The sequence below is a fragment of the Alexandromys fortis genome, unplaced genomic scaffold (assembly GCF_014885135.2).
Source record: "Alexandromys fortis isolate MF-2015 unplaced genomic scaffold, M_Fortis_MF-2015_v1.1 scaffold_97, whole genome shotgun sequence".
NCBI lineage: Eukaryota > Metazoa > Chordata > Mammalia > Rodentia > Cricetidae > Alexandromys > Alexandromys fortis.
The window spans coordinates 1,147-27,514 of record NW_026067981.1 but is presented as its reverse complement, the minus strand read 5'-3'; the positions used below and the strand labels follow the sequence as shown (position 1 = coordinate 27,514).

Genomic DNA, 26,368 nt, shown 5'->3' with positions numbered 1-26,368 from the left:
GTCTCAAACAAAAAAAAAAAGTATTGTCTTTTGGTTTATTATCTAATATTTGAGGGTATAAATTAACTAATAATAAGTAGGATCTGGCATTTGACATGAAATAACAGTTTTAGTTACTTTTCTATTGCTGTAAAGAGGCACCATGACCAAGTATCTTTCCCAGTTGAGGTGAGGTAGCGATGTACTCTAGTCTAGGGGAAAGAAACAACAGATAAGCAAGAAGGGAAACCCTACTCACTGGTCCTCATCTTTTGATTCTAGGGTATGAATTCTTCTTCAAAGGGCAAATGAAGAGGAAGAGAAAGAAGTATCAATGCTGGAATCATTCTATTAATAATGAAGTTTCTTTGCTGTCCTGATTTCACTTTTGGCTTAGACCTCCTTTGTCGAGCATCTTTTCAGGATTCAGTTCACCGGGCCCCTTTTAGTGGGCTTTGGTAGTAATGATAGAACAGCTATTACCAGGGCCCCATCTCTTTTAAATCTGAACACTGATGCAGGTTGTCTGCTGGGAGAAAGTTGGTGAGTAATGTTTTCTGGATTTATCTTTCTCTGAGTGCCTTGTAATTTGATCATTTCCTGTAGAGTTCATTCCAAGTGACCCCCTGATCAGACAGCTGTACTCAATTCAACTCTCCCCCTCCATAGTTTGGATCTCTGGAAACTGTTGAGAAAGAAAAAGACATGTTTCCAGCAACACTACAGACCATTGCAATGCTGTGAGCTGTCTCAAGGCCTGCAGCTCCAGAGAAAGTTCTAAATTAACTCACACTTGGTGAAAATGGTGGTCCTTTGCCTTTCTGGTTTAACTGTCATTAGCCCGATTGTTATTGTTAACTTTTCTAAAGGAGAAAGGAGCCAGAGCCACCATAGGCAACAGGAGTGGATTTAGCAAATAACCAACCATGGTTTAGAAAGTTCTCACGCAGAAGCTAGAAGAGGGAAACGGAAGCTTTATCAAGCTTGAGGACAAATTGAGTCTGTTTTCCCTGCCATGGTCTCTGATTTTTTGTTCAAAAGAATCTTCAGAACTCTTAAGTCAGACAAAGAGTAGCTACCTCTTCACAATTAAAGATTGCTGTGTTCTGCTGTTAATAATCTATTTATTCATAGTTTATACCTGTGAGGGCTGTATCCCCCAAACTGGAGTTAGAGGCAGCTGTGAGCAGTCATGTGGGTGTTGGGAACCAAATGTGAGTCCTCTGAGAGAATAGCATGTGTTCTTACCGACTGCTCCATCTCTCCAGGCGCAACTATTAAGTTTTCAACCACACCACAGGTTTTTTTCATTTGGTTCCATGATGGGTCTTTCCAGACCCACCTAATATATATAATCCAGGAAGCCTTCACACAACCTCCAGGAGGAACCTTCATCGTTGTGACATTCCAAGATGAGGTCACTTGTCAATCTCACCCAGAGTTTATGCACAGAGCTCTCTTGCCTGAAGAGTGAGTGCTTCCAGGGATGAGGGGCTGGGGGAAGAAACTGTCTTATTTTTTCTCTTCTGCCTAATAAAATAAAAGTATTTTTTTTATTTAGAGTCAGTGAATTTTCATCCTATTTCATATAAACATTTAGTGATATTTTAAGAGCTTCTGGAAAATATTATGATGCATTGTTTTACTTGGTTCTCAACATTCTCCATGTGACAAAGGAGATGTTTTCAGCACTCTTTCTATTATATCAACATTCAAATGAAAAAGTTCTGGATGGATGTGGGCATGGGAATGAAACATTTACTTGGCACTGAGAACATTCTTAATGCTGCTGATGTATTATATATTTCACTGGAAGAAGAAAAGAAAGACAAGGAGGGACTTAGTCTTTATCTTTAAGAAGTAGGCATGTGATGGCCTGATGGGAAGTGAGGAAGGAGGGGAAACAGCCACAGAAAAGCTGTGTAGAAGCAAGATGCTGCCTGAGAGGAGGCTGATCAAACAGGAGACTACTCTTCAACCACGGCAGAGGGTCAAGAGAGTGTAGAAAATGGAGCTATGCTCCGGTTTCCTGACCTTGGTTTGGGCTTAATTAGAAAGTCTTGACTTTTGGTTTTGATATTGTTTCTGAGAATTGTTAATTTCGAACTTTTCCCTGGGCATGATATTATCAAGATCCACCTAGGCTTTGGCCTGAATTCCCATAAAGTTGCGATCACTTGCAACATTCTACTGAAAATACATATACTTCTCTAACAGTTGAGAGAGAGAATTTACAATTGTTGGCACTTAGATTCCTCAGAAAGAATCTTACTTTATGGTACACTGGCCTGCTCCTCCCCGATACCATTGTGTGTTATTTGTCAACCAGTTTATAACTGCCAAGATTTAGAAAACTGGGTCATCTTGTAATTGTCTTTGTTTCTTGAACTGCCTGTCTCGTGGTTTTCTTCCTATTTTCCTGTAGTCACATGCCGCTCTTGTTCTCAAAGATAAAGCTCCAATTTCCATTGCCTTCTGATCATCACCAATCACTGAAAATACAGTGTGCATGACTCAGGACATTTGTCTTGGGGCTTTTAGTCAGCTGGTATAGAGAAATGTAGATCATATTTCAGAAAGTGTATTCTGCAGAGTACTGATGGGATCTCTTGAAAATTTTATTCTGTTATTAGGTAAGTTGGAAGGTATTTAATTAAATCACATTTTTTTCTGTGCAACATTGGCACAGTAAGTTCCATCAAGCCAAAATTGTTACTGTGTCCCCTGTGCCTAGGAGAAGGTCTGATACTTGAGATGTACTGATTATTCCTTAAGACAGTAATTTTTACAGAAAGACAATTATCACATGTACTCACTCATAGGTGGTTTTTAAACATAAAGCCAAGAAAACCAGCCTATAAACCACAATACCAGAGAACTTAGACAATAATGAGGACACTAAGAGAAACTTACATAGGCAGTAAAAAAAAGAGAAGATCTCCTGAGTAAATTGGGAGCATGGGGACCTTGGGGGAGGGTTGAAGGGGGGAGAGGAGAGGCAGAGAGGGGAGCAGAGAAAAATGTAGAGCTCAATAAAAATCAATTTTAAAAAAGACAGTAATTTTTAGAGTCTTTATCAGCATAAAACCTATTATAAATTTCCAAGAAAGGAATACTGTATGTAATGCGATGGCTGGAGTCATCTGAGAAGAGGAAACACCAGTCTATATGGCATTTTCTTAATTAGTGATTGATGGGGGAGGGCTCAGTATACTATGGGTGGGGCCAACCTAGGGCTGGCAGTCCTGGGTGCTTCTTTAAAAAAAAAAAAAAAGGCAGGCTAAGCAAACTTGTAAGCAGCACCCCTCTATGACCTTTACATCAGCTCCCACCTCTGGGCTCCTGCCCCGTCAGAGTTTTTACCTCGACTGCCTTCACTGATGGACTGTAATGTGAGTTGCTTTCGGTCATGGTGTTCCATCACAGCAATAGAAACCCCAAGTAAAGCACATAATCTTTCCCCATTTCCCCTCCCAAGACACATGGCAAAACTGATGTTTGTCAACTCTCACTAAATTAATGTTGAAGCCTCTTCTGTACTAATTGAGTCTTTTGTTATATTTATTATGAAACACTTTGAGGGAGAAAGAAATTAAAAATATTTTGAGCCATTAATAATATTTCCTTTTCTGAATAATAAAATGACCTGTGTTAAAATATTTTGACATATGTGGACCATCACCACAAACTCATATTAGCTTAATAATTTATAAATAATGCTTAGAAATATAAAGAGCTGGTTTTTTAGAGAAATATTTGCAATCAACATTAGAAGAAAACATGCCATTTTTTTAGAGAGTGAACTAGTGACCCAATTATATTCTCTCATTTTCTCCTAGTTAGATAGAAATGTGGTACTCACCCTTCCAGCTAAACATGAACCTGTGTTCTGTTCATAGTCTCTTGTGACCTCTCCCTCCTCATATCCCTTCTGATACATCTTTGTAAGTGCCACAACTGTCTTGCAGAAGTAAATTTCCATGTCAGCTCTTAATATGAGGAATCTCTGTGCTAGGACTTATGACCATGTTTCATCCATCTAGACCCTCCGTGAGGACTTCAGTGCATCCATTTCCTCTGCCTTGAAGACCCTCAGCCTCTTTCCCTTTCTGTCTGGCTGATTTCCCCTGTCCTTGAGGAAGCAATTTGAACACTTATTCCTCTTTCATAGTCTCTATTCTTCACTCAAAACACTCAAGGTTCAGAAGAGCTTGTGACTTTAGGGTTTTCTTAGAGACATCTGTGTTTACTTCTTTGCAGAGATCCACTCAAGAATCAGTGCACAGAACCTCAATATGAGAAAACATTAATGGGAAAGAAGAATAGCAAAGATACAGAAATAATATGATGGATGTCAATAATTCCTAAATAGCACAGTGCTTGCATCATGTCCGAAGGACAAAAGGAAGCTATGCATTATTTTTAGAATTCGCTTTCCGTGTTCTGAGACGATCTCTTCCTTTTTCCTAAGGGTTTTTTCCCCTCTTATACTCTACAGCAGTAAAGCATAAAGAAAACTCCAGAAAACCTCTGACCACAAGTTTTTACAAGAGCCCTGTAAAATCTTTCTATTTGTGTGTACTGGCTGGTTTTGTGTGTTAACTTGACCAAGCTACAGTCATAACAGAGGAAGGAGCGTCAGTTGAGGAAATGCCTCCATGAGATCCAGCTGTAAGGCATTTTCTCAACTATCAATGGGAGAGGGCCCAGCCCATGGCGTATGGTGCCATCCCTGGGTTTATGGTCCTAGGTTCTATAAGAAAGCAGGTTGAGCAAGCCATGGGAAACAAACCAGTAAACAGCAACCCTCCATGGCCTCTGCATCAGCTCATGCCTCCAAGACCCTTTCCTGATTGAGTTTCTGTTCTGACTTCCTTCAGCAATGGACTATGATTTGAAAGTGTAAGCCAAACAAACCTTTTCTCCTCTAATTTGCTGTTTGATCATGGTGTTTCATCGAATCAATAGAAACCCTAACTTGTTGCACAATTAATTAAAACCTAGAGGCAGATATTGTGGTTTAATACATAAACCTCAAAGTCAGAAAAGCAAAACAGCTAGCCACTGGCTCTTACCTCTACCTCAGTCTGAAATGGCAATCCTGCTTCCAGAAATCCAAGAATGAAACTGTGTCTGAGAGCTGTCTCTTCCCATCTTATATTCCTCTCTAGAGCTAGATTAAGGCTCTGCACCACTACCGCCCAATTTCTATGGCAAACTAGCATGGGTACTGGGATTAAAAGTGTGCATCACCACTGCCTGGTCTCTAAGGCTGACCAGTGGCACTGTTTTACTCTCTGATCTTCAGGCAAGTTTTACTTATTAAAATACAAATGAAATATTACTACAGTAACTAAGGCAATGTGGGTGTGGGCTTTTTTTTTGAGAATAGAGTATAGAAAAAAAGATGAGAAAATAAAGAGACTTTTATTTTCTCTGCCAATTTTTAGCATGCAAATGTCAGGAAGGACCTAAGGAAACATGGAAGGTTGCCTGGTACTTGCCTCTGTTTTTGGCTGTGTTCAAGGATGTGATGAGTCATGAACACATGAATTTTAGACTGATTCTTCAACTCGTTACACACGCCAATGGTCAAAACTAATCAAAGGACCCTGATTAACACAAAACAACTGGGAACCAAGAGAACTGTGTGTATGAATATGTTCTTCTAAAATGTTTACTCTGAAGCCCTACCTCCCTATATAAAGACAATATTGGAGCATTAAAAAAAAGGGAGAACTTTGTCACAAGATCTGAAGATGCATTCTAACTTATAAAAGATCTGTCACACCCAAATCTAGATTGGTATGAGCCAAAATAAAGTATCATACCGATTTGACAAAGAGCCTTCAAAATGATTTGGAAGACCAGGATAAATTTATAATTCTTAATTTACAACTGATATGAAAATTGACATTGCAAGGGCCTGCCTCTATCACTTTCTCCACTCATCTCTTTTTATCATTGGCTTCTTCCCACATAATAAGGAATCTCGGTGATATATATCCCTAACTTACACATCCAGCTCTATCCATAGCCCTTCTTGCCCCTACTCCATCCTATTTCTGTTGTAAACAGGTACTACATGGCTACTCGGAGTTCTAGGAATGTACATTCCACAACTGTTCTTTATCTTTGAAGGACAGATATAAGGAAGAGGCCCCACAAGTCTGAAAGCACATAAGCCCAGAAGTCTATAAAGATTTAGCCAGTTTGTAACCACTTGGTGTAGGCAGACTTTTCTTTCCCACCTGCCAGCTCCCAAAAAAACTGACATGGAGACTGAACATTAGTTATAAATGCTTGGTCAATAGCTCAGCTCTATCAATAACTAGCTATTACAACTTAAAATAACCCATTTATAGTAATCTACATTCTGCCATGCGGCGTTACCTCTCTTTTATCTTGTACCTCCTGTTTCCTTCGATGTCTGTCTGGCGACTCCTCTGACTTTGCGCTTCTTTTTCCCAGTGTCCTTAGTCTGGTTCTCCTGCCTAACTTTATCCTGTCCAGCTATTAGCCAGTCAGCTTCTTTATTAAACCATCCACAGTGGAATTTATACAGTGTACAGAAGAATTAGGGCCCTGCTAACTCTTCACCAGGAAAGGATACAGCCAAGGGAAGGGCAGCATGGAGTTCCAGCTGACTACATTGGTCCTGGGGTCCTCAGTAGGTACACATGTTCCTCACACCCAACACGCCCAAACAAAAACTCTTCTTGGTGGACCTCATCAAACTTCTGTATATTTTTGTTGTTGGTCCTCTTCTTTCCCTATCCCCACAAGAAGAATCTAATGAGATATTGCTTTGAGGCTATCTGGGGCTCAGCCTGCATGGCCTCTACACATTCTGAAGACTAACCTAGTAAAAATAGGATACTAGAAGCTAAAGATCTTGTCCAACCTAGATCAGTTGTCTAGGCAATAGCTACGAGCCACCAGGGAATGAGGTACAGACAGGAGGAAAGGCCGCACCTTCATCTCAGGGTGGAATCTTCTAGGGTTTTAACTTTGGACCAGAATTTATAACTGTTACTTTTCTTTTGATAAATGCCAAAGGTAAAAAAAAAAAATGGAGTGTATTTTAATCAAGCATGCTAGAAGAAAGGTTGCATTCTTGCTAGAAAGAGTATTGCAATGTACTGTCATAGTAAAATGATCATAGAGTGCAGCCATAGATGTACAGATGTTTTTAAAAGTACAGGACAATATTTTAATCCATTTGTAAGAGATGTATTAGTTCTTTGTCATGTGGCTGTGATCAATACCTTGTTGAAATAAGAGCGGCGGGGCTGCGTCCCCAACACCCCGGCCGCTTGGCTAGCTCATGCCCGAAATAACAACACACAAACTGTATTCATTTAAGAACTGCTTGGCCCCTGAACTCTAGCCCTTACAGGCTAATTCTCGCACCTGGACTAGCCCATTTCTAATGATGTGTGTAAGCACCCCAAGGTGCACTTACCGGGAAGATTCTAGCCTATGTCCATCCTGGGTCTGAGGAGCTTCATTGCGTGCATCTGCCAGGGAGAGCTGAGCATGGGGTCTCTCCGGGAGCAGAGCAGAGTCTGACCTCACTTCCTCTTCCGCCCAGAATCCTATTCTGTTTACTCCTCCCATCTATGTTCTAAGCTGAGGCCAAGCAGTTGGTTTATTATAACTTAACCAATGAAATCAACAGATTGATATATGACACTCCCACATCAATACCTGGTAAGGAAAAAAAAAGGGAAGAGGTGTTTTTTCGACTCATGGTTTAAAGAGACACAGTCCCTCATGATGGGGAAGACACAGTGGCAGAGATGTACAGTAACTGGCCACACTGAGTTCACCATCAACCATAGCATGCCCATAAAATGGAACCAGTCTATAAAACCTCAAGGCAGGTCTCAGTGACCCACTTCCTCTGTCTCCTAAGGTCAACAATCTTCCAAAGCAGAGCTACTAGCTGGGGACCAAATATTCAAACACACGACCCTGTGGATGACATTTTATGTTCAAACCACCAGAGACACCTGGAAATAGAAAAAAAAAAAAAAAAAAAGAGCACAAAAATATGAACACAGCTCATTCATTGCCACTAGCTTCTGTAGAATAATAATTAGCTGTGTTCTAGCAATACAGTATTCCAGATTCGATGCTTGCTCTACATAGATTATCTAAGCAAGGCTCTTCATTGGCATTTGCAAGATGGAGCATGTGCCTAGTTCTTGATGGAGCCAGTGATACTAGAGAAACACAGGTTCTGTCTTTAGGCTTTTCGCCTCATTGATAAAAGAATTTAAGAATAGACTCAAACCCAAATCATGAGATAATTTAATTAGAGCATAAGAGAAAAATGCCCTAGGGCAGGCAAACTGCGTGCCCCGGCAGCTGCCCAGAGGAGTGAAATGGAGGAGAAAAGGGGAAAAGACAAGCCATTGAGTTAAGCTGGCACAGAGGACAGCCGCAGGGGGGAAGGAAGGGCTTCAGAGGTGGGATGAGGGAGCCCAGATTACCAGAATAAGATACTTGAGTTCTAGCTAGTGTCTGAAAGAAAGAGACAGAACAAAGAAAAGTTCCAGAAAAGTGGACAGACACAACAAACCTCATGGCAGCATATAGGGACCGCTCTAAGGGGCAGGAATTCTGGGAAGAAAAAGCATATTACCTCATTAAAGGATGAATTATTCCTTCCTCTTTAGCATGACTGAAGGTTAAGCTACCTTCTAGGGGTGCTCCCCCTTCCTGAGTGGGGTAGTCTTTAGTCAAGCCATTGGCCCTGCCCACTGAAAAGTTAATTTTCCACTCAGACTAGGGATTTCACCCTCTTGAGCAGAGGAAATCGTCTTCCCTTAATGGGCCTTTATGACTGCTGTAACTTCAGGCCAGGCATCATTTCTCTAGAACTTACACACCAGCTACCCAGTCCTTCTACCCTCTGAATCCACACTGTGCACAAAAAGAAAAGGCTGCAAGTGTTATGGCCTCAGATGATTGTTCTTAATCTTTATCATCATTTCTAAAATAAGGGCAATAATACCTCTCTCTCGGTACTCTTCAAGCAACCAGAAGGAAGAATTTGTAGAAAGTGCTCAGATTAATGACAGCGTAACCCAGAATTTAGTAGGTGTGAATTCCTTCCTTTCCTATGTCCTCTTTCTTGCTCTGCCTGGCTACTTTGCCTTCTCTCTTCCACTTGGACCTGCAAGAGCAGGATAATATCACTTCTCCTTTTGGCAGGTGTACAAACCAAATGCCTCCCTCTCCCGGCTAAAGAGCTTCCACTATGACCATCACCAGGTTGCTGGCGTTGTTTGTTTTTGTACAGCACCACGTCTTCCTTTATGAGCAGGGTGTAACTTTCGATTTATGCAAATGAAAGCAGAAGCCTCTCCCGGGTCATGGCAACTCTGTCATCACCCCTGGAAATGTCCTTTTTGCCGAAGTCAGCGGTTCTGGATTGACAAAGATGGAATCTTCTCCTAGGGACCTTCGCAGTTCGGGTCCGGGGCAGGCGGTTTACAGGCTGGCATTTGGTTATTCTGGATTGATTTCCGTGTGGTGTCACTGTGAGCTTCCTGATATTCTACATGGGTCCAAAATACACAGCGAGAAGTCAGGTATTGGCACAGATCTAGAGGGTCTGCTTCCTTGCTCAAGAACGAGCCAGTTCATTCTTTGTTTAAGGTAGCCAAGACTAAGTACCTCCTCCCCCCCGGAGGGTGCGAGGGGGGGTCACTTTATTCCGCAAACATCAATTAAACTAAGTGAACAGAAACATAGATTTCCTCCCTAGGGCTGACTCCTTTCTGATGTGGATTCAAAAAAACAACCAAGTCTGCAGGCCCTGCCCCTCCTACCGAGGACTAAAGCCAGTTGTTCCAACTGACGGAAAATCCCCTGACTGTTCTGTCCGCCAGAGAGATTCCTCCAGGGCTGGCCCGAGTTGTTTGCATCACTGTCTCTCCCAGCCCCAGTTGCATCACTGAGAAGCGGAAGCCCCAGAAGAATCTTATCTCAGACAGGCTTCCTGCCAATACCAACAGGGCTTTTAAAAGCGAAACCAACCATCTGCTTCTCCGGCTTGCTGCATTCCAAGGGAGCCACAGCTGCTTGCTCCCTTAGCCAAGCAAAGGAAGGAGGTTCGGTCTCAACAACGACAGACAATTCCGTCCTGTGGGGCTTTAGGAACTCCAGATGCCCCCTCAAACTTGTTGACACGTCCTAAATTTTCCCAACTTCCTAAGCCTTCAGCAGCCACATGAGGCCCCACCTCCCTGTTACTCAAGTGAAGTCTGGTTCCTGGACCTGGAATTGAGGGCCTAGATGATTCTAACACCTGCAGCCTTCACAGCTGACAGGGCCCAGCCTGGGAACGATAGCAAGAGACACTGCAAGCTTGCAGCCGTCTGAGCACAGAAGGCAACTGATGTGAGCAATGATGAGACCTGAGCTGACTCAGGGCCTTCCTTTTCCTTCATCTCTTCCTTCCCGGAACTCAGATTATCTTAAAAATTCTTTGCTGCTCCTGAGTAGCAAAGCTTCCTACTCCTTTCCCTTTCCTTGCCTCCCCTGATAGTCATTCCTAAAAATAAAGCCTGATTTCTTCTGTTACTGCACCCATGCCCTGTCCCTCCTTGATAGTCTCTGTAGTCCTCCTACATAATGTGGCAAAACACCTCTGACTGCATGCTGTATAATCAGCCCAACTTCTCCCTTCACCATGTCCCCAGAATATGAGGTAACAGAGGCAAGAGGACTTGGGAAGGGATCTCTCTCTCTCTCTCTCTCTCTCTCTCTCTCTCTCTCTCTCTGTGTGTGTGTGTGTGTGTATGTGTGTGTTCATGTGTTTTCTGACTGAGAATCGGAAACTGTCACCCAACTATCACAAACCAAGATTACCTACAGATGCAGTATTCCTATCCCGAGAGTAGTGTATGGGCTAAAGTTTTGTTTTAAATTTTAACCACTGTGCTTAAGAGACCTACAAAACAAAAAATGTCCCTAACCTAGAAGCGCCACTTCCCCAAGGATAGATAGCTTCCTGGAGTGATGGAGGTTGCTCATGTCAGATATTAAGCTATATGATTTCACTTAGGTAAACAGAGTTAGATTGTCCCAAAGGCACAGGATGTACTTGATACATGGAGGTGGGAGGTACATAGGCAGGAAGTCTGTCAGGATGTGTGCTTGCCCCCAGCTGGATGAAGGCAGGAAGTATGTAACCTTGTGGGGTTTGCCTTTATAAGTACCTGAGTAACATAATTCGACAGTGTTTTCTGGGATTTCTGTTTATGACCTGGCCAGTGTCTATCGTCTTGCACAGTATTTAATAAAGCTTGCTTCAAATTTGGCTACAAAATTGTGGTAGTGGTCGTTAAGAAAAAATAATAAGAAAGAGGCAGCTCCCAAATCCAATTAGGTCCAATCAAATCAAATCAAAATGCCCATCGTTTTATTAAAAATGACGCTTTTGGGTGGCCGAGCACATGGTGTGTAGACAGGACAGCAGAGAGCCCATGCAGACCCAAAAACCATGTGTTTCTGCTCTGGGAGCCCATTTAAATACCCTGTGGGAGTGGCGAGGTCAGGACCTGGCATGCTGGGATTTGGAGTCCAGACCAAAGCAACTCCAAGGCCTGGGGGCTGGGATGGATGCCAGGGGATGGAGGCTACACTCCCAACTTAACAGTGGTCGTCTAGCTCAAACAAAGGCATTAAACATAACAAGTGGGCTACTCTACTTGAGACCAGAATGCCTGTAACCTTTGAGTTCAGCTATATCTACACTTCTCTCTCATCCCTGAGCCCGAACAACGCACCTGCAAGCCCCTTACAAGATCGTTTTCTTTCTTCCTTTCTTTCTTTCTCTCTCTCTCTCTCTCTCTCTCTCTCTCTCTCTCTCTCTCTCTCTTTCTCTTTCTTCTTTTTACTTTCTCTGTGTAGCTTTGAAGACTGTCCTGGAACTCACTCTGTACACAAGGCTGGCCTCAAACTTATAGAGATCCTCCGTCCTCTGCCTCCCAAGTGCTGGGATTAAATGTGTGCCACCACTGCCCAGCCCAAGTTCATTTTCAAAAAAGATATATTTCTTTTAAGATAAGAGAAACAAGTAAACTATTTCATATGTTCTTTCCTGAATTTTTAAACTTTGCTTAATTTTTGAGATTGGTTGTAAATTACATTCATTAAGCAATATCATTTCAAAAACCAACACAAAAATCATTTATCTAGCAAAGACACATAGGTGCAATTCTCTCTCTCAAGAAGCCCACGCCCATGTGCTGTGTGTTTACTATTTTCCTTTTCTTGACATTCTCTCTATCCTCTCATATTTAAGTTTAAAACAAGCGCTATTTTTTATCTCTACTTAATAAACAAGTTTACCATGACTTGCCTTCTTCTCTTCATTGAAGTCAAGGACCTTGCTTTTCCTGAGTGAAGGATCCTGAGGGGGGAGTCTTGCAGCCTCTGACAGCCATAATGGGCTACAGTTCCTCTCTGCTACAGACACATGGGGTATCTCATTCAGATCATTATCTTGGGTCTGGTTTTGCGACATCCTGCTAGCACTAGGGAGATTATTATTGATGCCTTAGGTGCTGTTCCGTTGCTGTGAAGAAACACCATGGCCAAAGCAACTCTTAAAGAAGAAAACACTTAATTTGGGACTTGCTTACAGTTTCAGAGGTTTAGTTCCATTATCATGGTTGGAAGCATGGTGGCATGTAGACATGGTACTGGAGAAGGAGCTGAGATCTCACCTCCTGTTCTCTGATATGGTCTCTCACAATCAGAGAGAGATACACTGTGCTTGAGGTAGGCTTTTGAAATCTCAAAGCCAACCCCCAGTGACACACTTTCTCTAAGAAGGCCACACCTCTTAATCCTGCTCAAACAGTTCCATGGCCTGGTGACTAAACATTCAAATATATGAGCCTATGGGAGCCATTCTCATTCAAACCACCACATTCTCCTCTCTGACCCCCATAGACTTGTACCATATCATAATGAAAACTGCATTCAGTGTGATTTCAAAAGTCTGCATCCTTTTCAGTCATGAGACTGTTTCAAAGTCCAAAGTCTCTTCTGAAATTTGCAGCAATCTCTTAACTGTAACACCCTGTAAAATCAAAAGCAGAAAGCAGACTACTTATGTCCAACATACAATGGCACACAATATGCCTTGCCATTCCAAAAAAAGAAAAAGTAGTAAGGAAGGAAATACTAGATCAAAGAAAGTCCAAAAGCCAGCAGACCAAACCCCAAATTCTGCAGCTCTCTTTGCCCAATGTCCAAGAGCATAGAAGATTCTTCCCTCCCAGCTTTATTGACTGCAACACTCTTCTCTCTCTTGGACTGGTTTCCTACAATGTCTACCATTCTCGTCAGCAGATATCCCACACCTCTGGCTTTTCCAACATCTTGGTGTCTCCAAGGCAATCCAAGCTTCACAGTTTCATACAATGACCTCCCTGGGCCTCTATGCAGGGACTCCCTGTCATAGGCCTGGCCTCAGCAGCTTTTCTTAATCAAGAAAGATTCCATAACTTCTTTCCTGTGTCATTCTTGACTCTAAAGCCAGAACCATGTGGCTGAAGCTGCCAAATTCTTCTGCTTCCTAGGGCTGGGCCCTGCCCCCACTCCTTGAATTACATTTGCACAAGCTTTGTGTTGTTTGTAGTTGCTTAAGCTTTCCTTTAATGACTTTTCACAAGTCTGAAGCTTAGCTGGGTGAGGTCTTTTCCTGTGGACACCACTCCCTTTATTCGATTTCACATCAGGCCTTTCTTTGGACATTTTATCTCGTTGAACACAAGAATTGGCTCCAAACTTACATTTCTTGGTATTCTTTTTCTCTTCAAATTCTACATTTTGTACTTTTCTTTGCCAGTGTGTCCCTTTATCACTCTTGAGTAGGTCTGCACAAAGTGATCACTCATCACCTCATAACACAGTGGCTAATAGATAAAGAGCAAAAAGCCACATATCTGCCAAATATCATAGAAATAGTCCCAATATTAATTCCCTCTGAGACTTCTTCAGCTGGGCCAAGGCAGTCCACACAGCCCTTGACACTACTGTCTTCCAAGCTCCTCCTTGGAGGCCCATTAAGCTCCACTTCAAGCGTTCAACTGTTCTTCTACAGGTCCCCAACTCTTCCATTTTTCTCCAAACAACAGCCTAGTCAGACCTATCACAGCATTACCCCACCCAGGTACCAACTTCTGTCTCTGTTACTGTTGTTCTATGATGGCAGGTGTGGCAGGCATGATGCTGGAGAAGTAGTTGAGAACTACATCCTGATCTCCAGGCAGCAGAGAGACATTTGAAAGCTCAAAGCCCACCCCTGGTGACATACTTCCTCCAAGGTCACGCCTCTAAATCCTTTTAATCCTTTCAAATAGTGCCATTCCTTAGTAACTAAACACTAAGGTACATGAGCTTGTGGGGGCCAGTCTTCTTCAAACCACCACAATGCCTATGAATACTATCCCACAAAATATCTGACTCCAAGAAGAACCACATGTTTGAAGGTTTTAAGCATCTAAGACTATGGAAGGGAAGAGGGACTTTGGGGCTAGAAAGATTCTTCAATAGCTCAACAAAGCTTGCTACTCTTCAAAGGACTTAGAATCCAGGTCAAGAGGTCAAATGGCTGACAACCACTTGTAACTCTAGCTCCAGGAGATCTTATGTCATCCTCTGGCTTGGTGCGAACCCACACGCATATACATATACTCACACACAAACATACACATGGTAGTGGGAGTGGGGCAGGGCAAAATCCTGTAAACCCAGGGCTGCAGGATCTCTACAACACAAGGCAGCAACAGGATGTTCAGGAAGAGTCCCAAGTGAGGTCTCAGCATCAATGGTGTAGCAGCAGAGACCAGGAACCTTGAACCAGACCAATGATTCTCAGCAATGAATGCCTGCATGTAAAAAAAAAAAAAAATGCATGAATATAAAGGGGTTTACTGTGTGACTTACTATGTCACACTGCAGTTTCCATTCCTTTTTCTTTATTTTCCCCAGTTTTTGTGGGGTGGGGTAGATGGGTGAGATCAGGATGCATAATGTGAAAGACACAAAGAATATCTAAGAAGAATAGGGAGTTTCTTGGGGAAGATGGCAAGAAATTATGGGAGCATGTGAAGAAATTTGTTGGGGTGGGGGTGAGTTGCTTTATGTAAATGATACTATGGGCCTACAGGCTGAAAATGGATGCCTCAACAGTACAAAAGAACTTTGGGTAACTGTCCAGGAAGTGAAAAGTCTTTGTCATTTCTAGAGTTTTGGAAGTTGCTTACTTCTTGTTTACTTAGGTAATATTATATCCTTCTAGAGTCTTTGATGGAGTTGAAGATTAGATAGTTATAGTTTTCCTTTGTTACAATAAAAGATAAAATAGATCTAAATATTGTAACTGTAATTCTTGCTTGATAACTGTTTTTGTTAAATGTAATTTTACTATGTTAAAGTGAAAGCCTTTCTTTTTTGTTTAAACAGAAAAAAAGGGGAAATGGTGTAGGAGGCCCTTCTGTATTTGTGTTGCTTTCATTGGTTAATCAATAAAGAAACTGCTTGGCCTGATAGGGCAGAAATTAGATAGGCAGAAAGACAAAACTGAATGTGGGGAGGAGGAAAGCAAATAGAGCCAAGCCACCATGAAGCTGCCAGGTCAGACATGCTGAATCTTTCCTGGTAAGCCATGACCTTGTGGTGACATACAGATTATTAGAAATGGGTTGAATCAAGATGTGAGAGTTAGACAATAAGAGGCTAGAGCTTATGGACCAAACAGTAATTTAATTAATACAATTTCTGTGTGTTTTTTTCAGGGATTAAGCTATCTGGGCAGCAGGACGCAGCCCGCTGCTCCTCTTACTACATGTAGATAAAGGATCTCTTACATAACAAAAGCTGTCTCAGAAAGCCCATTAAGAAAATGGGCAATAAAGAGTCTGGAGATTGTGTTGTCTACCCTGTGAACCAGTCTAAGGTAAGAGTCTAGGGAAGGAACATATGATAATTGACTTCTGTTTTAGAGGCTTTCTCTATAGGCAGACAGAGGAATTGCAGAGAAAATGCATCCCTGTACTTTGAAGGACAATGAAAAGCATAAAGTATGAGAGAAGGGTGTAATGGTCTGTCCAGTCCCTTTAAGAGACAAGTCCTGCCCATTCTGCCCTCCTTCCATGGGGCAAGTGGCTTTTCCTTCCACTTCCAGTCTCTCTTCTGAAGAAGTGGCTGCAGTCTCCTCTCTTCCTCTCTGTTTCGTTCCCTCTCTTTCTCTCTCCCCCTTCCCTTTTACTGAATAAACTATATCCAAATTCATTCTTCATGGCATGCCAATTCGTCTCTATCTCTCACCCGCTCCTGGTGGGACTGGCTGCCCACCTACCTGCCAAAGTCTCCCACCCACCTGGGACCCACAGAGGCCTTGGGTGGTGGGACCCGGCTGCCCCTCGTAGCCCACTGCTCCCCTCAGGGAACTATGCAGTGTTTTATCTAAATTATTACAAAAGGGATTTGAGAGATCTTGGAGTTCAAGGACAAAGTCAAAAATGCAATGTGGTTTTCTGAGCCCCAAAGGTACTTAATTAAAATTGAGTATTTACCAATCCTAGTGCTCCAAATCCTCACCATCATCCCTCACCGATTGTGCTCCTCTGAGGAGATTTTGTTCCTGGACCTGGGTCAGAGTCTTCACCCTGATAGATCAATTAGAGAGAAATAATATTGAAAATCAGAGAAAAGAGACTTATGCAATATTGTCATATTTGCAATATTTGCAGATGAAAAGGTTTAGTTTTCACAAGCGTGGCTCATCATGAGGACACCTGCTGTGGTTTTAAGGTTTTCATTTGCTAGGGCAAAGGACTCAACCTGGGGCAAATGGACAATGACAGAAATAGGCAGTGGAGGTAGCAGTTCTGACCAGCAAGTTTGGAGGGGTGTGTGTGTGCGTGGATCCAGAAGAATCATGCCCCATTGTTGGTCATCTTCACGGTGCCATCCTGCTCCTGAATTTTAGAGACTGTGGACTTTTCCCTGGTGGGGAGTTTCCAGTCTTTCTGCAAAGTAGCTTCACTCCCATGCAAACTTCCATGTTTCTTTTCCTTACCCTCCCTCCTCTCCTGCCATGCAGTAACCCAAGTCTACCTCTGGGGTCTTGACAAGAGGTTTAAGTGTAAGTAGAAGGCAAGAGCTAAGCAGTCCTGCTCAAGGTTATAGCCAAGCCACCTTTGTCTGTGTTCCTGTCTCTCCTGTAGGATGTCTGACAAGTCATCAGCACTGTATGAAGTCTTCTCCTGGGAGACAAGTTTCTCCTCTGGCTGACACCACGCTTCATCCTGTCCCTTCTCCCAGCATCAGATTCCTGGGGAAATTCCCATTCCTTGGGAGCTATTATTTCAATAATCTGATAGCCAAAGGGAAGAGCAGGAATGTCTCCTTTTAGAATATCTTCACTCCTGCCAGGATGGTTAAGCTTCTTCTTATGTAAGAGAGAGAGAGAGAGAGAGAGAGAGAGAGAGAGAGAGAGAGAGAGAGAGAGAGAGAGAGAGGAGAAGGAGGAGGGGGAGGGGGGGGGGGGGGGGGGGGGGGAGGAGGAGGAGGAGGAGGAGGAGGAGGAGGAGGAGGAGGAAAGAACAACCCAACATATTTAAAAGGCATTCCATGGAAATTTGAATCTGGATCTTGGCTTCCCCAAAACTAGCTTGGCCTTGATCCTTGGTATACCTGCATGTTAAGAAATGCCCCAATTTTTGAAAACTTCAGCTAGTAACATCCTATGACACAGACACAGAAAGGCCCAGCTGTCTTCCTTACGTCATTCCCCTTTCTCCTTGGCTTCCATTTCATTCTGTTTGCTCTTTTCTCTGCTGCAGTCTGTAGAGCTTCCTGGCTCTGTTTACACATTTCGTACAGACTCATTCACCACTGCCTAGATGTGGTGAGCGCTGAGCCAAGTTCATGTGAATGAAAACGAAGGAGTCATCATCACAGAACACACCCCAGTGCACTTTTTCCCCAACTGGCTTCCCAGGTATTGGCCTGTGTGAACAATGAATGGGAAATGTCTCAAGTAGAACTTTCCGCACCCCGACTTTAAACACTACAGGTTTGCTCAATCTTGAAGCCTAAAAGGGATGATTTGCTGATAATTGATGTGTTCTCACTTGATTCTTGAGATTCTTTCTTGCATTCCAAACATAGTTAGCCTGTGCTTGCACCTTGGGGGACAGTTTGCAGAAGAAAAACTCTGTAACAAGACTTTTTTTTTTTCCACCAAATGTCCCAAATGTATTTTTCAGATTTTCAAATTCAAATGATCAGTGTAAAGTCCAGAAGGTCTAAGGAAATTCACATTTGATGAAAGCCTTTTGGCAAGGAAACCCTCACAAGCTGAGGACAGGTAGTGGAAGGCGGCGGTTGCAGGTGCAGAGGCACTGCAGTGTCTAAAGGTGACTCTCTGACTCATTATAATCCTAAAAGGCAAAGACACACTCCTGCAGCGATTTAAGATGTGGATGAAACATGGGAAACTACATGAAACGGAAGGTGCATGACAAAACCTGCACTGTCAAGTGACCCAGAAACTCTGCTTATAAAAAATTACCTCCAAATCCCACGAAATGTAACATAAAAACCCCTATCTTTATACACCTTTATTCCATAAAATTGAGAGTCTCTGAGGGCTCTTCTTATTGTTCAGGCATGGATCTGAGTCCAGAAGGAGCCTGCTGAGATTTCCAGTTCTTATATTGCAACACAAGGAATTAGACCAGGGACAAATGGATAATTGTAGAAGCAAGAGACAAGTTATGAAGAAAGTGTTCCTTCCTTCCCAAGCAAGGAAGCAGGTAGAGACCTAAGAAGTTAGAACTCTAAGGGCCCCAGCCATGAGTGTGGTGTGCCTTTGTGGGCCACATACCACCTGCACTGGTGGGAGATCTTCCTGGCTGTTCTTCATACATGCTTTGTTTCTAACATCCCTGGCTGTTAGACCTGGTTGTTAGGCTCTGTAGACCAGGTTGGCCTCGAACTCACAGAGAGCCATAAAGGCATGCACCACCGCACCCAGCTTCATGTTAATCTTGGTGCCTCTTTCCCAAAGCCTTACTTACTCTTCTGTATTACAGATTGTTTGAGATGTCAGTTTCTGTCTATTAACCACCATTTCATTCTAAATTTCTGCTGTTATGGTTCTGAAGCTTATTCAGAAATCTGAGACTGTGTTATCTTCAGCATTGTTCTGTTCAAGACTGATGTGGCTATTTGGGATCTTTGTACTAAATGTGCTGCTGGATTTGAGTTGGATGCATCTTATTCGCCTGCTTATTTATTTATTTAGTTGCTTATTTGTTTGCTTTTATTTATTATACTCATTTATTGCATTTATGTTCATCAAGAAAATCAATCTATAATTTTCTAATTTTTCTTTTTTGACTGAGTGGTATCCAGAATATCCTGGCTTTGTAGAATAAACTTGGAAGACGTCTTTTCTTTTATATTCTATGGAATTGTTTGAACAACGGTGTTGGTTCTTTTTTAAAAAATCTGATAAAATTTAGCAATGAGTCCATCGATAATCTTGGGCTTTTCTACATAGGAAGACTTTTTATTAACACCTCCACCTCATTCAGTACTTTTATTAGAGATGTTTACTTTTTAAATACACTTCGAGTTCCATTTGTTTTCATTTCACTTGTACTTAAAACATGCCAGATTCCCAGCAGAAGAAAAGTGTATTCTACACAAGAGTGAAGTTCTTCTCAACTAGACTTAGAGAGCAGCTCTGTGGAGCAGGACCCATCAAGTGCCAAGTTTGTCACGCAACACTGCTCATATAAATAATCCAGAAACACACCACATTAAACTCTGTAATTGAGGCACCTAGTTTTAAAATGAGGCAATATATGCTAATTTTCTTTAAATGGTAAGAATACAAAACAAAAGAAAGGTAAGAGAGATTTACAAAGAAGACTTCAGAAGTAGTTTTCAAAGAGAAGAGAATAACAGAGACTGACGTATTAATACGGGGGAAATGAGAGAGGAAAGAAATCATAGTAACATCCCAGGATAGGAACAAAGGAATGAAAGAGTTAAGCTATAAAAGTTCAGGGGGGGGGGAATGAAATTAGACTTAAAAAAAGAACAAACTTAGTGCAGGACACCTTCTCTAAGTTCTGGTCAGGCTCTGAGTAGAGGTGCAGTGTTCCTGATCCTGTAAGTCTCTGCCTGCATGGAAGGAGAATGGCGGGTAGTTATCTTCCCTTCCTCAGATCAGTTAGGACTCTAGCAAGCCTCCCTGAAGCTTCTCAAGGGGCAGGTTGAGAGACTATTGATCAGGTCAGGGATGTGTTTCCTGGAGACCTCAAGGCATCACAAGCAACTGAACCATTTGGGAGCACTCTGGTTTCTGCGTGTTTAGATCCCTGCTGTGGTCATTTTCTCAAAGACTAAGACTCCAGGCACCCAACTGTGCCCCTAACCCTTGGGCCACAGTAAAGACTTTTTCTTTTAAATAAACCCTTCTAAGAGTTACTAGGGCATATTTTATAGGCTGGATGAGGTTTCAGCAGGTGAGTCTAGACTCAGCATCTGGGTCCCGGCTAACAAACAAGCCCCAGAAACCAGAGGGTGTGGCCAAGGTGGGCCAGCTGCTCCCTCCAAGTGTACTTTCCCCTTGACAATAATGATGATAGTAATATTGTTAATTTTTGAAATCACAATGTAATTGCACCATCTCTTCTCTTTCTTTCCTCCCTTCAATCCCTCCTCTGGAATTCCCCTTTGCTCTTTCTCAACTTCATTGTTTCTTGAATCGTTTTTACATTTGTATCTATATCCCCAATTCGTTATCGGTACCAAATGGTCTCTTTCTCAGTCTGTGATAGCAACAGGAGTGACCTGCACGCAACCCACGTCGCACTCCTTGCTGCCCTACCAGGCACTCCCCCCACCACTCAGTCTCTTGGAAGACACCCTCATCCAGAACTACGTAACAAAATGACTTTCCTCACACCACAATCAACACAGGCTGCCCGCTGGAACACAAATATGCGGTTTCTAGTGTCTTCAGGTCTACAGAGGGGTTAGTCCTCAACAAAGAGACCTTCTCAAGGTGACCTCTGCAAGAGTCCTTTGAGAGCTTACTGAACCAGGAGATGGATTTCTTCTCCAGTGCTATCTTTCTGTGCAGGTCACATCACTCTCAGACCAAAGCCCTGACTTTGAAAGGACTCAGGGCAGCTGCCCATGTGGTGTGATGGCGGTGATTGTATTCTCATCTTGCCCTATGCTCACACTGTCTCTTCCTGTCCCCTGCCTCAGCACAGAAGCCAGGACAGAAGCTGTGAATTGTCGTGCAGCCTGCTCTGTATCACCGGTCTGGTTTTCTAAACAGTTTTAGGCTTTCCAGACACTTCTGTATTAGTTCCCGGATTTATCTTCCCCAACTTCTTCCCCTCCAGATACAGTGTCTCCTTTGCTGCACAAAGGGCTTCCATTCTCCCTCAGTTCCACCTGTCACGATTTCTCCACAGCATTTGCTGCCATCACCTCTGCCGGCCCCCTTTCCTCTCTCCTGTGTCCTTTCTGGTTCGCTGTCTAAGACATTTGTAAGGCGGCCTCTGCCACTGTGAAGGCTGACACAACCTGAGAAGCCCCTGCTTTCTGATTGAGAAATTCTGCCCATTAAGAATTTTCGCTGAAAGGACTTTTTGTAAAGAAGTAAAAGTCTTGTCAGTGTTCACAATCAAACAACTTATGCAGACACAGGGAAGCCAATAAAATATGCAAATATTTGATGCCCTGAGACTTCCAGATATCACCTGGGGTGTTTCCTCAAGATAAGAAATCGCAAACTAGAGCTGCCGCTGAAGGGAAACTACCTCCTCAACAGGCTAAATTCCTCGCATAGTATCATCTCTCTGTTTCAAATTTTCCCATATTTTCTTGTCAATCATACACCCAAGCATTTTCCATGGAATCACAATGGCTTACTCTCCCTTGGTCACGTCACCACACATTCTTTGAGAATCTGTTCTTCAGACAACATTCCAGTAGAGTCATCTGTGTCACTATTCCTGTTATGCAGGAAGAAAGTACCAAGTTTTATCCAGTTGTGCATCCCTATTGGCTAGTTCACTTCCTGATGCATGTGGGCTGAGTTCAGTTCATTGTATTTTCAAATTTTTTTTTCTTTATCTTTTGCAAGACACATGCTTGCCCTTTGCATTGAGGTTTGAAAATGGAATGTCTGTCTCATACATGAGGAGAGGTGTTGGCTTCCAAGGAAAAGACTGATATATGAACAGCATAGTTTGTATGACATAGTTGCTTGAAGTTCAGGAAAAATTTGGATTCAAAATAGGGCATAACTGCTCAGGGGGCAGGGCCAAAAAGGATGCTGGAAAGTCCAAATCAGACATTACTGCTTGAGTTTGTCAGGGCAAAGAATAAAGAGGGGAAGCTGCATGGGAAAGGTCAGAGTGGAGCCACATTGGGTCATCATCCTATGTAAGTCCGTCTTAAGTGTTAAAAACAAAAGAGTAGAAATGCATGTTGGGTTGTCAGGGAAAAGCAAGTGATCATCCAGACTTGAGAAGAACAGGAGATCAACATCCAATCCAAGAGACCAAGGGATCCTGGTTTCTGAAGGACCACAGAAGAACTTCCTTACTGTTTCTGCTTTCAAATGTGGTACTTAAATAAATTCTATCTGGTTCATTCAGGACACATTTTCCTGTATTTCCATTTTATAATCTCTGTCCATCAAGGTTTGGGAAGAGTAACAGAAATTAGGGAGACAGAGGAGCAGTCAACTCCCCTTACCCCTAGAAGGCACCCAGAAGAAGCAGGCTGACCTAGGCACTAGGGAAGGGGTGTGTCACCGCTGTGTTTTAAAAACTGTTAGTGGATATTCTCATTACTGATTTGAAAATGTTCATTAACTCAAAATGGGTATGTGTCCTGTGCAACAGTCTTGCAGTCCTCCAGAGTTTATAATCTAGGGGTGGGAAAGGATGGTCTTTTCTGATAAACGATGAAGGGATGGAGGGAGACGATAAACTCATGCTTTATCTTTGGCGTGAGTTATATGTGCTCACTCTATTGCACTGACATCACGTGTTCACTGACATCATGTGATCCTCCCAATACTTATGTGGGATGAAGGTGTAAAACCATGACTCGCAAAGGTTATCCACAGCCCAGAGAATGTCAGCTAACCCTCTCAGTTGCAAAAAGAGAGCCATTCTTGTTAGTTGAAGCAAAGAGTTGATCATTCAACTTTAGCTCCTCCAGAAAGCCAGAGAAATAAGCTTATGTTTGAGTTTCCCAAGCCTGCTTCTGGAAGCTCACACATGATGTGATTCCCTTGAACCAAACCACCACCTACTCTCATGCTTTTTTTATTTATGAGTCTGATTGGTAAACTCTAGACCAGATGTCAGCAATATTTTAACCTCTCCCCCCAAATAAGGATGCAACTTTAGTCGACTTTCTGTTAATGGAGCAAATCTATGAGGTCATCAACTTATGCAGAGAAAAGCTTATTTTGCTCTCGCTTTATTGGTCTTTGGTTGATGGGTCCCATTGCTTGTGGACCTGTGGCAGCACATTATGGTGAGAGTCCATAGGAAGTGAAGCAGCTCACCTCACGGCCAGCCATAAAGAGAGGCAGAGGAAAGAGCCTCTTCAAACACATGCCACCAGCGACATAAGGTCTCCCACCAGGTTCAACATTTTAAAGGTTCCACCACCTCCCAATAGAGCCAGGCTGTGGACTAAACTTTAGCATGCAGACATTTGACAGACATTCCAGATCCAAAATACAGCAGGCAGGAATAGTAATAGACATATTACTATTTTAATAGTACATTTAATAGACATATTTAATAGTACAAGACATCAAGACATCTATTTAGAGGTTGTTAGGCAGCCTCAATAACAAGATCAACAAGAAGTACGATTCCCACACTGATTTCTCTTCCAGTCTGTTGCCACAGGACAAAATGCCTTCTTGCTCTCTGCCTCCAACCCCAACTCTGATAAGGAAGGGCTGAGTTTAGCAACTCCTTCACAGTAGGAGCTGTGTCCCTGACCACAGTCCACACAGACTGCGAGCTGCAGGTCTGGCCACAATGCTTTCACCTTTTCAATAACTTGGAAATCCTAAAGGTTACTAGTGGCTCACCACATACACGAAATTTTCTCAGAAATTCTGACGATGGCCTCTCCTTGTCTACCACTGCCGCCACTCATGTCTGTGCTCTTCACTTGGCCCTGGGTTCCTGTTACTTACCTGCCACTTATTCTCTTTATAAAAAGCGACTGAAATAAAATCAAGAGAAATTCACCCGCAAGTGTTTCTCATACTTTCATGTGTCTATTTTCCATGCTTAACACATCGTAATAAATACAATAAATCATCAGGAAAAATGTCCTCTCACTGTCTTCTGTGAGCGCCACGTCATGTGGTAGTCACGGACAGTCACTGGATAGAAAGCTTCCGAAAGTTATTCCAAAATTACATGGTCTAAGATTTGTCACTTTCTCAGTATGCATCTGCCCCTGCCTAGTGTTTATGAGAAGGCTACCCAAAGGCTGTGTGAACTCAGTGCTTACCCACAGCCCCCTCATCTCAGTATCTTGGCCCACTCCAAATTCCACTCCAGAATCATTACCAGCTGCCAAACATTTCCATGACTCTCTGATAAGAACTCCGTAAAGCGTGAGTAATGAGTCTTCATCAGTAGCAAGATGTGCAACTCGTGATGTAATTCACAGTTCAGTAGCTTTGGGACTTAAATCCTCACCTAGGTCTGGGTTAGGGTAATCTTTCCCTTTTCCCTGATTTCTTCTTTCACATGCAGGTTTCTTCTGGCATAGAATTTTCCAGTCATAGGGAAAGGTTCTATTTCTTGACTTTGGCACCTCTTTGCCATAGTGTGGGTTTTCCACCTTGAGGTTGTCCAGCTTGAGGAACATGACTTGGGCTTATCTTCTGGATAACCTCACTTGCCTCACATCTCTGTGGAGGAGAATCCAGGATGTGCACCTAAACCTTAGCTTTGCATGTCTATACCTACACACGGTACAGTGACTTCTTCCTGTTTGGAACATTGCCCTAGTTACATCCAACACAGACTCAAATTCATCACCCTGATGAGGCCTCTAAGACAGTGGTTCTCAGCCTGTGTGTCTTGACCCCTTTGGGATCAAACAACCTTTTCACGGGGGTCTCCCAAGACCATCGGAAAACATGGATATTTACATTATGCTTCATAACAGTAGCAAAATTACAGTTATGAAGTAGCAATGAAAATAATTTCATGGTTGGGGTCACTACAGTATGAGGAACTGTCTTGAAGGGTCATAGCATCAGGAATGTTGAGAACTGCTGTTCTGTGCTCTCCTAAGAACTTTTGTCTTGGTGAACTTTAGTGTTAGAGGTCCCAACAACCTCTGCTTTCCAGCTATTTTCTCCTATCTGTGATTAGGTCTTTATTTTTAGTGGACTGGTCACATTAAGGACTTTCCAGCCTTCCAAGAGTTCTCAACATTTCACATACACCAGAGTAACGATGATTTCAATGTTTGCTACAAATCAATAATCTCTTGATCTCAAGTTTCTCTAACACTTCATAGTTTACAAAAAAAAATACTATTTGGGTAATCTCATTTAATTCTTGCATGGATAATCTGTCATGGAATTTCATATGTGGGGATACAACAGCTCAGAGAACTGTACTGACCTGTGCAAAATCACAGAGCCCCAAATGAAGATGATACAGCTTATATCATACTGGTAAGCTACATGCTGTTCATCCTTGCAGCACAAAGTCAGCATCTCCCTCTACGTTCCCCCAACCCCTCGAAACAACTATCCCACCTCAGGACTCATGGGCACACGGGCATTACTTTCTTTAATGCCCCGCCATTATTAGTGACAAACCTTTCTCTTGTTAATGCCTATCAGTGTGAATGTCTACTCAGAACACCAGGTTAATAAGATTTCTGAAGCTAGAACAGCAAAAACAAAAGGGAAAGTCTAAGTCAATTAGTGCTGCTTGGCATGCAATAAGGAGATGCTGGCAGCCTGTGGAACACTTCAACCTGTTCCTTCCAAACTCCACCTGCCTCCGTATGTCTTCTCCATCTTCTCTGCTTTCTAAGTTTGCATCAGTGGGTGTAAGACTCCACTGCTTATTTCTGATATTTTAAAAAGGAAAACTGTTCTCATGCCCTTAAGGCCGGCTCTCCTGCCTGTGGTGCCAAAGTTTGGGGGTGGGGGTAGGGGCAATGGCATATTTCCCTTACCCTTGCCACCCCACGATATACAAGTGAGGGAGCAAGGCAGCGCTTCTGCTCTTACTCCTACAGACCCAGT

At 42.7% G+C, this 26,368-nt stretch overlaps 1 long non-coding RNA gene across 8 annotated transcripts in view; it reads left to right on the top strand.

Moving 5' to 3' along the window:
- Positions 1-16,281, top strand: part of LOC126511319 (uncharacterized) — a 116,873-nt gene extending 100,592 nt beyond the window's left edge. For 2 of the 8 annotated variants that reach the window (XR_007594658.1, XR_007594655.1), the window contains 2 exons: positions 262-522; positions 15,807-16,281. This is a non-coding gene — a long non-coding RNA (uncharacterized lncRNA). The remainder of the gene's footprint in view (positions 1-261; positions 523-15,806) is intronic. The other 6 variants (XR_007594659.1, XR_007594654.1, XR_007594657.1 and 3 more) reach the window with 4 other exon arrangements.
- The last annotated feature ends 10,087 nt before the right edge of the window (positions 16,282-26,368 follow it).